The sequence below is a fragment of the Podarcis bocagei genome (assembly GCF_964188305.1).
Source record: "Podarcis bocagei genome assembly, chromosome: 3".
Classification (NCBI taxonomy): Eukaryota; Metazoa; Chordata; class Lepidosauria; order Squamata; family Lacertidae; genus Podarcis; species Podarcis bocagei.
The window spans coordinates 87,793,039-87,806,194 of NC_138127.1; positions in this window are offsets into that span (position 1 = coordinate 87,793,039).

The window sequence follows — 13,156 nt, forward strand, 5'->3', positions numbered from 1 at the left end:
ACAACTCAGTAACCTCAGTAATGGTTTCATGCAGAATATTCAATTCTTCCGCCATCATTCGGTCAGACAAACACCGATCCTGCATCAATAACTCACAAATTCTGTAGACATTTGCCGCCATTCTGCTTGTCAACGGTCTGCCAGACTGAGGGTCATCTTTGATGGTTTGGCGTCCTTCACGGAACTGCTTAAACCACTCATACACTGTCTTTCAAGTTACAGATTCATCTCCGAACACATGTATGAGCATTTTGTGGGTTTCCGATGCTGGTTGTATGTTCGAATATTTCACGCTGTCCGATTTCTGTGACCATTCACCAAACTTTCCGGTGACATCTTATACATTCCACTGCTTATATTCAGGCTTATGAAGGACCACATGCAAAATAAACCCAGACTGGAAAAAGACTGAGCCATCCATCCCTCTCTCTAGATTAGCAGTTCTCAACCTATGGGTCCCCAGATGTTGTTGGACTACAACTCCCATCATCCCTGAGCTCTGGCCTTGCTAACTAGGGGTGATGGGAGTTGTAGTCCAACAACATCTGGGGACCCACAGTTTGAGAAAGGCTGCTGTAGATCCTTAAGCAGGGGACTTTCACAGCCTTGGCTGGGGACACCAGGGATTGAACCTGGGATCTTCAACATGTAAAGCAGATGTTCTACCACTGAGCTATAGTCCTTTCCAAATTAGTACTTGTGCATCTGATGCATAGTCAAGTTAAAAATGACATCTTCCTTGACCCATTTAGGTAGCTGTGTCCATAGGTTCAAAAGCTGTGACTCTTGTTTCCTAAAGAAATCCATTGGTTTCAGGGTTTTGATTTTTTAAATCATAATCATAATCACAAAGCATAATGGCCCTGACTGTTTTTGTTGGACTGCAAAGCTGTAGATAAATGGCTCATGAATCAAGGGCTGGCAGCTTGACTTTCTGGGGTTTATTAATTCCCGTGCTATTTACCTCTTTGCATGTGGCATAGCAAAAACAATTTGAACTTCAATATACCAATCTTCTGCACCACTTGATCATTTTGTGTTTGGCTTGGTTAAACAAATGCCTCCAAAGGAAGACAATGGAATGGTGGAGGGTCTTTTAGTTGGAGACTGCCGAGTCACTAGAAAGCGCAGCCATAGCTCAAAACCATCATTTTTCTGGAGCACTGAATTGGAAACATGGATCTCTGCCATGAGCCTTAAGGTACCATGTTTCCTCTATATTAAAGCCTCTTCCATCACAAGAGCACAGCAGCTATTCGTAACCAAGGTGAAGGTTCAAACATAAGAGCAATTTTTTTGAGGGGGGGTGTAGTGGTTAGAGTGCCAAACTAGCTCCCAGAGAGAATCAGGTTCACATCTCCATTCAGCTACAAAACTTGCCTAGCGTACCTCACAGGGCTGTGGTGAAGATAAAATAGGTGAGACTGAGGGATCATGTACTCTGCTTTGGCAGAAAGTATTTCCAGACCCTCCAAGTGTCCCTATTTTAGAGGGACAGTCCTTGTTTTACAGAAGCCATCCCAGTTTCTGATTTGATCCCAGAAGATAGGATTGTTACAGGTATTGTTGCTTTACTCCCAGCAAAAGTGTGCTTAAATGAGACTAACTGAGCAGGAATCCTTCAAGCCCTCGCTTTCAAACGTGTTTCCACCTGGCAACTCAGTCAGGCTGGGGAAAGGTGGAAAGGACCTTTCCTTAAAATCCTGTACCAGTTGCCCCCCTTTTTTTCCTAGAAACATCAAAGTAAGAGATTACTTACCTCTCCCAAGCTTTTTACCTGTACCATTTCCTGGTCAAGTTTCTACTCATTCTGAAACAGCTGCCTTGTCTAACCACAGCTATTGAAATTGCACATAACATAAATAGTTGAGCTCCATATATTGCAGCAAAAAGAGAGAGAGGAAGTTGAATTCCTCTAGTGTTTTTGCTTATTGTAATAGTTCACAGTTGCTCTGACATTGTCCGGGCATGTGGCTCTATTTGTAAGTCACTGGGAGGTCGCCATTTGTTCTTTCATTAAAGACAGAAAAAAATACAACCTTTTCCTCCATTGCGGCTGCATGAACCATGTTTTATTTGTTTATTTTCAATTTATGAATCTTTTTTTCAGATTAACAGTCTAAAAAGACATTTTTAATAGCAAGATTTCTGAGAGTGCAATGTACATTCAGCAAAAAGAGAACCCAGCAAAGAATTTTTTAGGGAAATGGGATAGGCAGAACATTTTTACATCAATAGCTGCTGGTGACTAATGCTTACTAGTAATTAGGAATCAGCAGTACCAGATGACCCCACTCAGCTAAGCTAGATTTTTTCTTCAGTTCTCCAACCAATAAATTTGTACAGCTAGTTGAGCTGCTACCTGGGACTCAGTTACATTAGTAAAGAAAAAGCATTTTGTATGCGTTATAACACTGTGACACCAGAGGGCGCTGTGGATTCCCATCTCTCACCAACATGATTTCCCCCACTTTTTTCTGAAATGCTTTTTTGATGTGTCTAATAATAATAATAATAATAATAATAATAATAATAATAATAATTTCATAGAAACCAAAAATACACTTCCATAGAAACCAAAAATACACTAAAATATCACACATTAAAAACTTCCCTGAACAGGGCTGCCTTAAGATGTCTTCTGAATGTCAGGTAGTCTAGATCCAGCCCTGGTGTGAGAATGAGCCTTCCACCATGGCTCTGTAACAACTCTTTAAAAAGGATGTTTGAGAATCCGCCACAGCTGAAAGCAGAGACCACTTCTTAAACTGGCACAGGCACCTCCATATTCTACAGCATGAAAACAAAAAAAGGATCCACCTTAATGCTGTAATAATGTAAAGCACATTCAGTAAGGATTATTGGTGATGGATGGATGTTTGTAAATTCAAAGCCTGTTCTCAGACGGAGCCATCTGACCCTTTGCCTGAGGCAAGATCAACAACGCTTAATCCATGCCCTCAGCTAGACTTCAGCTCTTTGGCCTTCCTCAAAGCCTCTGTCCTTTCTTCCTTCTTCGGAAGAATTGCAATAAAGTACACAAAAAGCAAGAGAAGGGAATGAACTAGACAAAGGAGGAAGCAACAAGCAGACCCAGCGCAAAAGTCCAGGCTTCCAGAACTGGATACATTTTCAGATAAACCCACAGGTGTGAAGAATTGTTCTCCCTCCCTCCCCCTCTCTCCCCTTTCCCCCCTTTTATTGAATGTGTTCAAACTCTGATCTGAAAGTATGTTAAGCACAATTTCCCTTAAATTTCAGAGTGAATATTAGATGTGTCCATTTCAAAGTCACTCTGAGACTTACGGGTGCAAAGAGGGAAATAAATTTGTTTTTAAAAATAAACAAACAGGTTGGCCACGTGTCCTGCTCTATGGTAGACAGTCCTGTGTTGAAGGGTTGTGAGGTCCAAATCTGGTTTAAAGATTTAAAAGAGAAGGAAAAAGAGACAGCCGAGAACTTGAAGTTGCTCATCGACAGACTGAGCAGGCTCACAGCTCACCTGTTCACTGTCTTCCCCACAATGTATTACATTTCTGTTTTACTGACTTTTTTGCAGTGGTTTTGCTCCTTATGGTTTTAATGATTTTGTTATTTATAGGGTGGATAGTAAGAACAGCAGGAGCAGCAGCAACACTTAAAAGTAGAGCCACTTTGCTGTTGCGGTGGAAGAGACTGGGGTGATTTTAAGAGTGCATTGTACATTCACCTGTACTGTTAATTCTTTTACTTGTGGCTTCCTGTCAATGGAATGCTCTCCCCAGTGAGGTCCACCTGATGCCTTCACTGCCATCCTTTTGGTGTCAGGTAAATACTTACCTTTTCATCCAGGGTTCTGATAGACTGGAGTTGTTTTGTTACCAGTGTGTTGCCAAAGCTTCCGGTGGAATGTTTTGTTTTGTTTTGATGGTATAATGTACCTATATTAAAGTGTTCCAAGTGTGTTGTAAGTCATTTGGAGACCTTTGGGTAACAAGGGACTAACAAGTCTAATGATAAGAATGACAACAGTGACTCTGCTCATTGCATATTAATTAGTACTGTGCCCAATTCTGGGATCAATGAAAAATGCCCTTAACCAGCAGACAAGCAAATAATAATAGCATTCTTCTAGTGGTCATGAACTGAAAGATCTTTCTCCATGGCTGCTTCCATCAAGAATAAAAGCTTCGATGTTCATCTTAAACTTGTTTACTTAAAGCAGCTGAGTGTTGATCTTAGGATCAATTTGTTTAATAAACGGGTCATAATGAAATGGCCAGACATAAATAAGGCTTCTGATTAGGTGCTATTCATTCTGTACACAACTGTATCCAGAATAATTCTCGTAACTACAAGATCCTTTCTAAATTAAATTTTCCTGACTGGCTTCTGAGCTGTCTGCACCCAATGGTAAAAATCAAAGTGGCTTCTAATGGTTTTAGGAAATTGGTCGTTCTCCTAAGGCGGCTTCCTTTAATATCCCAACAGACACTGAATCAAATAGTCATCTGATGATTTGTTGGCCTATTTTAGGATATGAGCTATTTCGGTCATTTGTGACTTTTACAGAGGTAATTCTTGTGTGTTCTGTGGAAAGGGAAAATAAAAGCCTTTGAGATCCAGGAGACAACAGAAAACTTTCCATGACTTCAAGCTTGTACAGCTGCAGCCCCTAAGGATCTTCAGATCCATAAAGATATTGCAAAAGAAAAACCGTGCAGATTCTTTTTGAACCAATACCAGTATTTATGGACTGAAGCCACATGAGGTCACTTACATTGCTGAAGGTCTGGGTCTGGTCAGTGCCTGTATGGGACACCATCTGGGAACCAGACCACTTTAGACTCCATGAATGTAAGAAAAACTTTTTTGGCAGTTATGCCACAAATCAGTCTGAGACCATACGTTTCTTGTGCATGCTACATCCAGTACATACATAGCCTTGGCATGGTTCAGCTTCTACTCTGCTGTGCGAAGAAGAATCAGCCAGTCGGGAAAACATCAGAGAAACAGGCCAGGCAGGAATGCAAGTTCTAAGTGGACTGTGTATCCCAAGATGTGCCAATTGGTTTGTAGAGCTGTGACCATCAGGGGTCTTATTGTTGCCAAGGGGCCCTGATGACCACTGAATTCTTCGTGCTTTCATCCATAATGTTGCTTCCTGTTTATTTACCCACTCCAATCATGCAAGCTGTGACAAGAGAAAGTGGTAGAAGAGCACCTCTTTGCTTCCCTTTCATCTGGGTGGGTGTGCAAGCTGAGAAATGGTAGTAAGGAGAAGCATGGCTCGCTTGGGAAACTTTGTCCCATACGGCACTGGAAGGAGCACCGAGTTCTGTGGTGGGCAAAGCAATGCATTAGGCCAGGGGTGGAGAACCTGTGGCCCTCCAGATGTTGTTGGACCCCAGCTCCCATCAGCCCTGGGCAATATGGCCCAATGGCCAGGGATAATGGAAGTTTTAGCGCAGCAATATCCAGAGGTCTACAAGTTCTTCATCCCTGCTTTGGACCATATGTGGTTTTCCCTCAAATTGCTAGGGTTCTTGCTAGTTCCACACGGTGGGTAACAAGCTATTGCCCAAACATTTCATTCTGGGATGTATAGAATTAAAGGCTGAGGTGGGACACAATCTAGGTCTCCCTGTCTCTGCTCCAATGCCCTAGTGACCGGGCCAGAGTAGGATTTTTGTAAAACGTTCCACGATCGGTGAGAGCATTTGCTCAAAGCCACTTACGGTCCTCTTTAGCAGAGTGTACACACAGGCCATTGATGCCCAACTCCTGCTTGTTCCGCAGCCGCCTCTGTACCCAAGTAAATATTTATCTTGGCATTTACCCCATTTGTTTACCAACCATTCACCAGCTGGAGAGCTTGGGGAAAATTAATTGGGTTACATAAAGATGCTGTTTATTATCTGACAGCCTTCTTCGGACTGACCCTTGTAGATGGCGGCTTTGAAAACATTGCCAGATGAAAACACACATGATCTTCCAGGGGAGAGTTAGTTTAGAGAGCAAATGCATATGGGAAACATAAGAAGCCTTGTGTGTGCATCTGTGAGCTGCACTGAGCCAGAGTGTCTCTCCAAAGGAGCATGCGCCAACTGTTAATACATATGTTTAATGATATTACCTCAAATGCACATTGTCAAATGACAAACCAAACTTATATCCCAGTGCTTTCATCTTTATTTAGAGTGTGAGCCTATGCTTGTTGACTCGGAAGGCTGCTTCAATGTGTTCAATGGGATTTACTCCAAGGTAAATTAGTTAAATGGACCTACCTTAGGCTACATTTACACTGTACATTTAAACCACTATGATGCCACTATAAGCAGTCGTGGCTTCCACCAAAGACTTCTGGGAGCTGTTGTTTTTTAAGGGCTGAACACAGCTGGTCTCACTTTTGAGTAAACAAGCATAGGCTTGCACTGTTAGTGTTGAATGAAACTCTGTTATTCACTTATATTGGTGGATTGGGGGGCAATAAGGAGGACTGGAATGAACCCATTTCTACATATGTATATGACAGTGGTACTGCTGTTGTGATTCACTTTGCATCATCCTGTGACCCAGTACAGTGGTACCTCGGGTTACAGATGCTTCAGGTTACAGACTTCGCTAAGCCAGAAATAGTACCTTGGGTTAAGAACTTTGCTTCAGGATGAGAACAGAAATCATGCTCCGGCGGTGCGGCAGCAGCAGGAGGCCCCATTAGCTAAAGTGGTGCTTCAGGTTAAGAACAGTTTCAGGTTAAGAACGGACCTCCGGAACAAATTAAGTTCTTAACCCGAGTTACCACTGTACTGGGTCCTTCCAACTCACCAGCAGAAGACCAGTGATCTAGACAATCATCTGGATTTCCTTTTTCAAGTAGGACTCAATAGCCTACAAGGCCTCATCTATGATTTAAAGAGGCTTCATTTTTGTTTATTTAATTTTCCTGCACTTGTAGTCAAGCAACTGGTCAAATGAAAGTCAGTATCCTCCACATGAAGTCAGAAATTTCACTACGGTTTCCATATGTCTCTCCTCTGGTTCCCATGAAACTATCAGAAAGTTAAACCATTTGGTTCCCTTCTTCTATCCCTGGGCAAAGAAAAAAAAAAAGGTTTCAGACTAGCGTTTTCTCTCCTGTCATGTGATTAGTCACAATCCAATGAGAACTGATATTCCACACTGAGATGCCACCCTGGTTTCTGACAGGATCCAAACAGCTTTCTTGCTGAAAGGCTGGTAGCGTCAGAGTGCCCCGTGAAGGGGATCCTTTCCGACAGCCTGATTCTGTGTTAGTACTGTTGTTAACGAAAAGCAAAAAGCCAGAAACAATCTGATTCCGCCTGATTTTTTTGCATTTTTTTAAAAAGAAACCTCTCTATTGTCAAGTTCTTTTTCTTTTTAATTATCTCTTGGAGGCTGAGCAATTATTTACACAGTAAAGCAAGTTTCAGCCAAACAACCCCCACTCTCCTCCCCTGTCCCACTTTATTATCAACATCCTCTTTGTGTTGCTTTCTTTTGTACTCCCCCCCCCATCCCTCTGCACCTTCTGTCTTGTTTCTTAGTTATGCGTTACTTTCTAAAAGCCAACATCAATATTTCTCTCTGCAGACATTCACAATTAGGGGATTTTTATAGCTGAGCGGGGGGCTTCGGCAATTCGAGATATTGTGTTCTCTTTCTTCCCCCAAAGCTGCTTTGTGGGTTTGGAGGAAACTCCTTCGAAGCAGCTCTCCACACTTCGGGGTGCTTTGTAGGTTGTTGCTGTGTGCTTTTGTTGTTGTGCAAGTGGATCCTCATTAGTTTGTTTCTGCATGCTGAATCCCCGGCGGCTGCTTTGAAGACATGTTAATTATAGTAATAATTTCCAAGTCATTTACTAGTCGTTGCCAATTTTCTTACAGGAGGGGAGAGGGAAGCTAGGACTTGTCCAAACCACTCCGTCTTGAACAGAAATGCCTTGAGAGCTGGATATTTTTATTTTCTTGTAATTTATTTATTTGCTCCAGTGATAGTTGCCAGAAGTGATTTTTCCTCACTCTCAAGGCCTTTTCTAAGAAGCTGCTTGATCCAAACTGTACTAATCATCTCCCCCTGCCCTCCCCACCCCCAATTTTGAGAACGGGGAATAAGGGAAATTAACCATCAGCAGGAGTGTATGAAAGCTGTAAGTCCTGTTAGATGGAACATATTCATTTACTGCCGGCTAAATACATCATGATTATATGCAAGCTCACGGTCTCCGAATTCTAACCTCTGAGCTTGTGAACATAAGATGGCTCACTGTGGTTATTGGAACAAGAACCGCCTGTCTCAAAGGCCCGACTTGATGAGGTGTAGGCGACTTTCTGTGTGGCACTCCGTTCCCACCAGGCTAGTGGAGCCAATTCTTGGTGAATCAAGCACATGGCCAAATGTCCTCAAGAGCAGACAAAGAGCTAGTTCTTTGCGTGACAGTTTGCATCGGATATTTGAGGGCACGTTCACTGCGAAAGGAATGGGAATGTTGTTCCCTTCGAAATTTACCGAAGGCTGAACTATGCTGGCATATGATGATTTCACCAATTCATATCTCCAAATCTTGGCATTCGTGGTGAAAGTCAACACATATCTATCCATTAAGGAGCAAAGTTATTGTTGTACTCATATGGGTATTAATGGCCATCTGTCATGGATGCTTTAGTTGAGATTCCTGTGTTGCAGGGGGCTGGGCTGGATGACCCTCAGGGTCCCTTCCCACTCTACAATTCTGTGATTCTACAATTCTATCATTCCACTGGGATATCTGCCTTTTGCTTGATCAGTTGGTTGTTTGCGCCTATATACCTCCTTTCTGCCAAGGCAGATTATGGACTAATCTACACTGGTCAGTTATAATGTTAAAAATGTGTTATAAAAATGTGACACCAGAGGGTGCTGGAGAGCAGCAATCCATCATCGATGGAAATTGCATTGACAGCTATATGACAGGGGGGTTTTAGCGGCGGGTTTTCAGAGTGGTGTAAATTCAGCCTATAAATTAAAATACTAGAATAAAACAGACGCTACAAATATTTTCAGGCCAACTTCAAGAGCTGATAACAGAAGCCTGGTCTTCCTTGCTTCTATCTTCCCTCAGGTCTGACAGGTCTTAAGTAGGTCTAGAAATGGGGAAGGAGCTGTAGTAAACCATTTTTACTGTAAGCTAATCCTTTCTAACCACACCAGTTCTTGTACAGAAATCCACATCATGTGTATTCTATGGTGCATTCTTTTCTTAAAGTATTTTATTGCTCTTTTGCATATAATAAATACAACTGATTTACAGAAGCCGCCCTGGTTTCTGATTTGATCCTGGAATGTCCCGCTTTTCCTTAGGATGTCCCTATTTTCATTGGTGAAATGTTGGAGGGTATGGAGTCATGTGACCCCCTGAGCCAAGGAGATAAGTAACTATGCAACCTTTAGAAAACATCTGTATAGGGACGTTTTTTAATGTTCAATGTTTTATTATGCTTTTATCTTTGTTGGAAGCCGCCTAGAGTGGCTGGGGCAACCCAGTCAGACCGGCTAGGTATAAACAATAAAATTGTTGTTATTATTATGGAACAAGATGTCCCTATTTTCATCGGAGAAACGTTGGAAGGTATGTGAAAATAGCAGCTAGCGTGCCATTGCTTGGAAAAAAAACATAAAAGGCATAAAGCAGCTTCAAGTTGCAACCACTTAAAACAAGTGTATAACACATCTTAAAGTCTCTAGGCCATCTCTCCAGATGTTTCCATGGGTCTGGGAAGGTTGCCTCAATTGATTATCACATCCCATATGGGAGATGAATGGATACCAGGTGTTGTGAAATGATAAAGGACTCATCTTACCTCTGGCTACCCTGACAGGTCAATTTCTCAGCCAGAGCAATGGAACACACCTGAGCGTACCATGAGCCTATTGTCAGGCCTGTTGCAGAGGACCAACATTTCTAACTGAGCATCTCCCAGCAAAAATGTGGCCCTCCAGGCCTCTGTATGTGGCCCTCAAGATTCTCTCCAGGCCACACCTCCTCCCTATCCACACCCCTGCTCCCCAAGCCATACTGCTCCCCAGCCCTGCTAGGCACCCTCCACAAGTGTTGAGCCTGACTGGAATGTGCCCTCAAACTCTTGACAATGCCTTCTGCTTGGTTGATTGGCGAACTGCGCCAAAACCAGTCTATGACAAAGGTAAGATTTACATTGGTTGTTCCACCCACTTTTAGCCCTTTCCCCTGACAACCCTGTGTCCCCCAGGAAGGTTGCTAAGGAGAAAGCATTGCCCTCAGCCTTAAAAAAAAGATGGCGTTGGTACATGGGTCAAAGGCGGTTCCAGCCTAATCAAAGCCTTTGTGCAATATTTCCACAAGCCCATTTTCTCATTGTTAAGCACATATTTTTTGCTCCATGAGTGTAAAAAAATAATGGAGAGAAGGGAGATGCTTTATTTCCAGTAACATCAGAAGGGTCTTCCCCCACCTAACATCTCCCTAGCATCTGAGCCTTCTGCTTTGATTGTTAACATGAGCTGCTTTAATTAATATCTTAAATATAATTAACTATGGGGGTTCAGTAGCAGATTTATCACCACAATCAACCTTCGGGCTTTATTTTATCTATAATATCTGAGACAGGAACAATCATGTCAAGCACATGACGGCTTTTCTGAAAGCCCTCAAGGCAGAATGAACTTTGAATGGTATTTCTGTTTGCTGGAGTTCCCCGAGATTTTCAAGTGAGAAGATCCAGGGCTTCTTTCAGTTTGGCAACTTCTAGTTTCCACCAGCTGAGGCATCTCATTGGATCCAATAAACAATAACAGTCAGAACATTAATCCAATAGAAGGAGACAGAGCTTGAGAACTTCCCATGGGTGAGCAGGGAGGACATATTAGGGAGACAAGACTTTGATATTACACAGAGCTGGAACTTAATAGAATGGCTCTGTTTGATTTAGATTTACTACCAAGCTGAAGATTTAAAGACCACCAGCAATACAGTCCTTAAAATGGCATTGCGCAGAAAGTTGTACTCTCGCATAACTCCCCGGACAGTGACATTATGTGGACACTGCAGAGTTTTTACATGTGATGTGAGGCAAACCATCAAATGTTTGCTTTTGAATTAAACAGGCATTGTGAGACAAGCTGGAAGCAAGAGCTCCCTCAGATGTAAACGATCCTCAGGGACATTATCTTGTTTTAGGAACAATTCTGGGCCTGTCTGACAGCTAAATAAACTCAAATATAACTAGTATTCAAAGCTCTGAATTGTTCCATTGAGCACGTGGACCTTCATGAGGCATGGAAGAGTTCCCTGCTTGATCAGGATTGAAGTTAGACTCTGGTAGAAATGTGGGTTGCTAATTCTAATGTGTTGAAACGGATGAGGTGTTTTAAATGCTATTTATTGTGATTTATTGTTGCATTTTATGAATAATTTTCTTTTTTGGAAGATGGGATAGAATTTCAATAAAATAAATAATTTTGTCGGAATTCCCCAACATCGCTACAAAGAGCAAATACTTTCAAGTAAATGAAGGGAAAACACAAGAAGTGACATGATCTGCCAGGGTTATCAGCACAATGGGGCTCCCATTTATTTACTGGGACTTGTGTGGGGATGTTTCACCTGAAGAGAATCACACTTAGAAGTTTAGTGCAGTAAAACATTTGCCTGTAAATCAATGGGAATAGCTACTAGGTCTGTTGTGACCCCCTAATTGGCATGAATTTATAATTTCCCCCTTACAGTGTTCTATCAACACCTTATTTTTATTTTACATCTATATCACTTGCATGGGCAAGCAACAGCTAAATACATCTCTCTGGCATGCATTGTGACTTACCAATCTTGTAAAGGAGTATTATTCAACACTCCCAGCACAGTTTATTCTCTTAGAAAAGCCAAAATTGAGGCAGGTTTCCTAATCTTGCACCAACAAGATGCAGATGTTGACTACTGAAGATGTTAAGGTTAGTCTACTCCTGCAAGGCTCCTCCTATCTTCTGAGGTCTGCCAGGAAGGTGTGTGTAGATTGTGTTCAGAGGGGAGCTGAATTCACCAGGTACATTTCACAGAAAGTGACCAGATCTATCCATGTCCCCATAAAAAGGGTGAATAACCATATACTGAGAGCAACATAACCCAAGCCCATATCCGTCTCCTGTTTATCTCAGCCTGTTTGACAAAGCTTAGAAACTTCCAATGGTCCAAAACGAAGCGGTCAGAGTACTGTTCAGGGCTGGCAACATTAACCCCGCCATGTGAGAATCCCTTGTAGATTACCTCACTCCTAAAGGCACATTCCTCCATTGTCTCCTGAGACAGATGGATGCCAATCAGCTCATTTACTCCTGTTTTAAAACAGCTGCACTGGTTGGCAGCTCGTTTTCGGGTCTAATTCAAGATACCCAGGTTGGTGTTTGATGATGTGTAGGGTGTTCAAAGCCCTAAATTACTTAGGCCCTAAACATCTGAAAGACTGCCTCCTTTCCAACCAACCTCCTCTGGTGTTAAGATAATCAGCGGAGGGGGCTTTCTCGGTGGTTTCACAAACTTTGCTGGGGACAGAGCCTTCTCTGGGGCAGCCCCTTAGCAGTGGAACGCCCTCCCCACAGATGTGCCTTTAGCAGCAGCAGCATTGCCCAGTTTCTGCTACATGCTGAAGACACACCTCTTTGCTCTAGCCTTTGACGCCTGAGAGATTTTCTGATTCTAAATTGCTTTAACTTATTTTAATGTTGTATTTTTAATAGCTGTAACAGAGTGAAGGAGATGGCGAAGCCACGGCAAGGAGGAAGAGACCATAGATGTGAAAAGGGAAGAGAGTGTCCATGGGAGAGGGAGACCAGAGTGGTGGTGAGTCCTTTGGCGTGGTACCTTCCCAATGACCCCCTAAAAACCTGACGGTGCTCCTGGTGCTCCAGGAGACAATCACTTTCAGGAGACAGTGTGGTGTAGTTGTTAGAGCGTTGGGCTAGGACTAGGGAGACCTGGGTTCAAATCCCCACTCAGCCATGATGCTCATTGGGCGGCCTTGAGCCAGCCACACCTCTTATCCTAACCTCACTCACAGGCTTGTTGTGAGGATAAAATGATGAGGAGCAGAACACCACATTGAGCTCCTTTGAGGAAAGTTAGGGTATAAATGTAACAATAAATAAA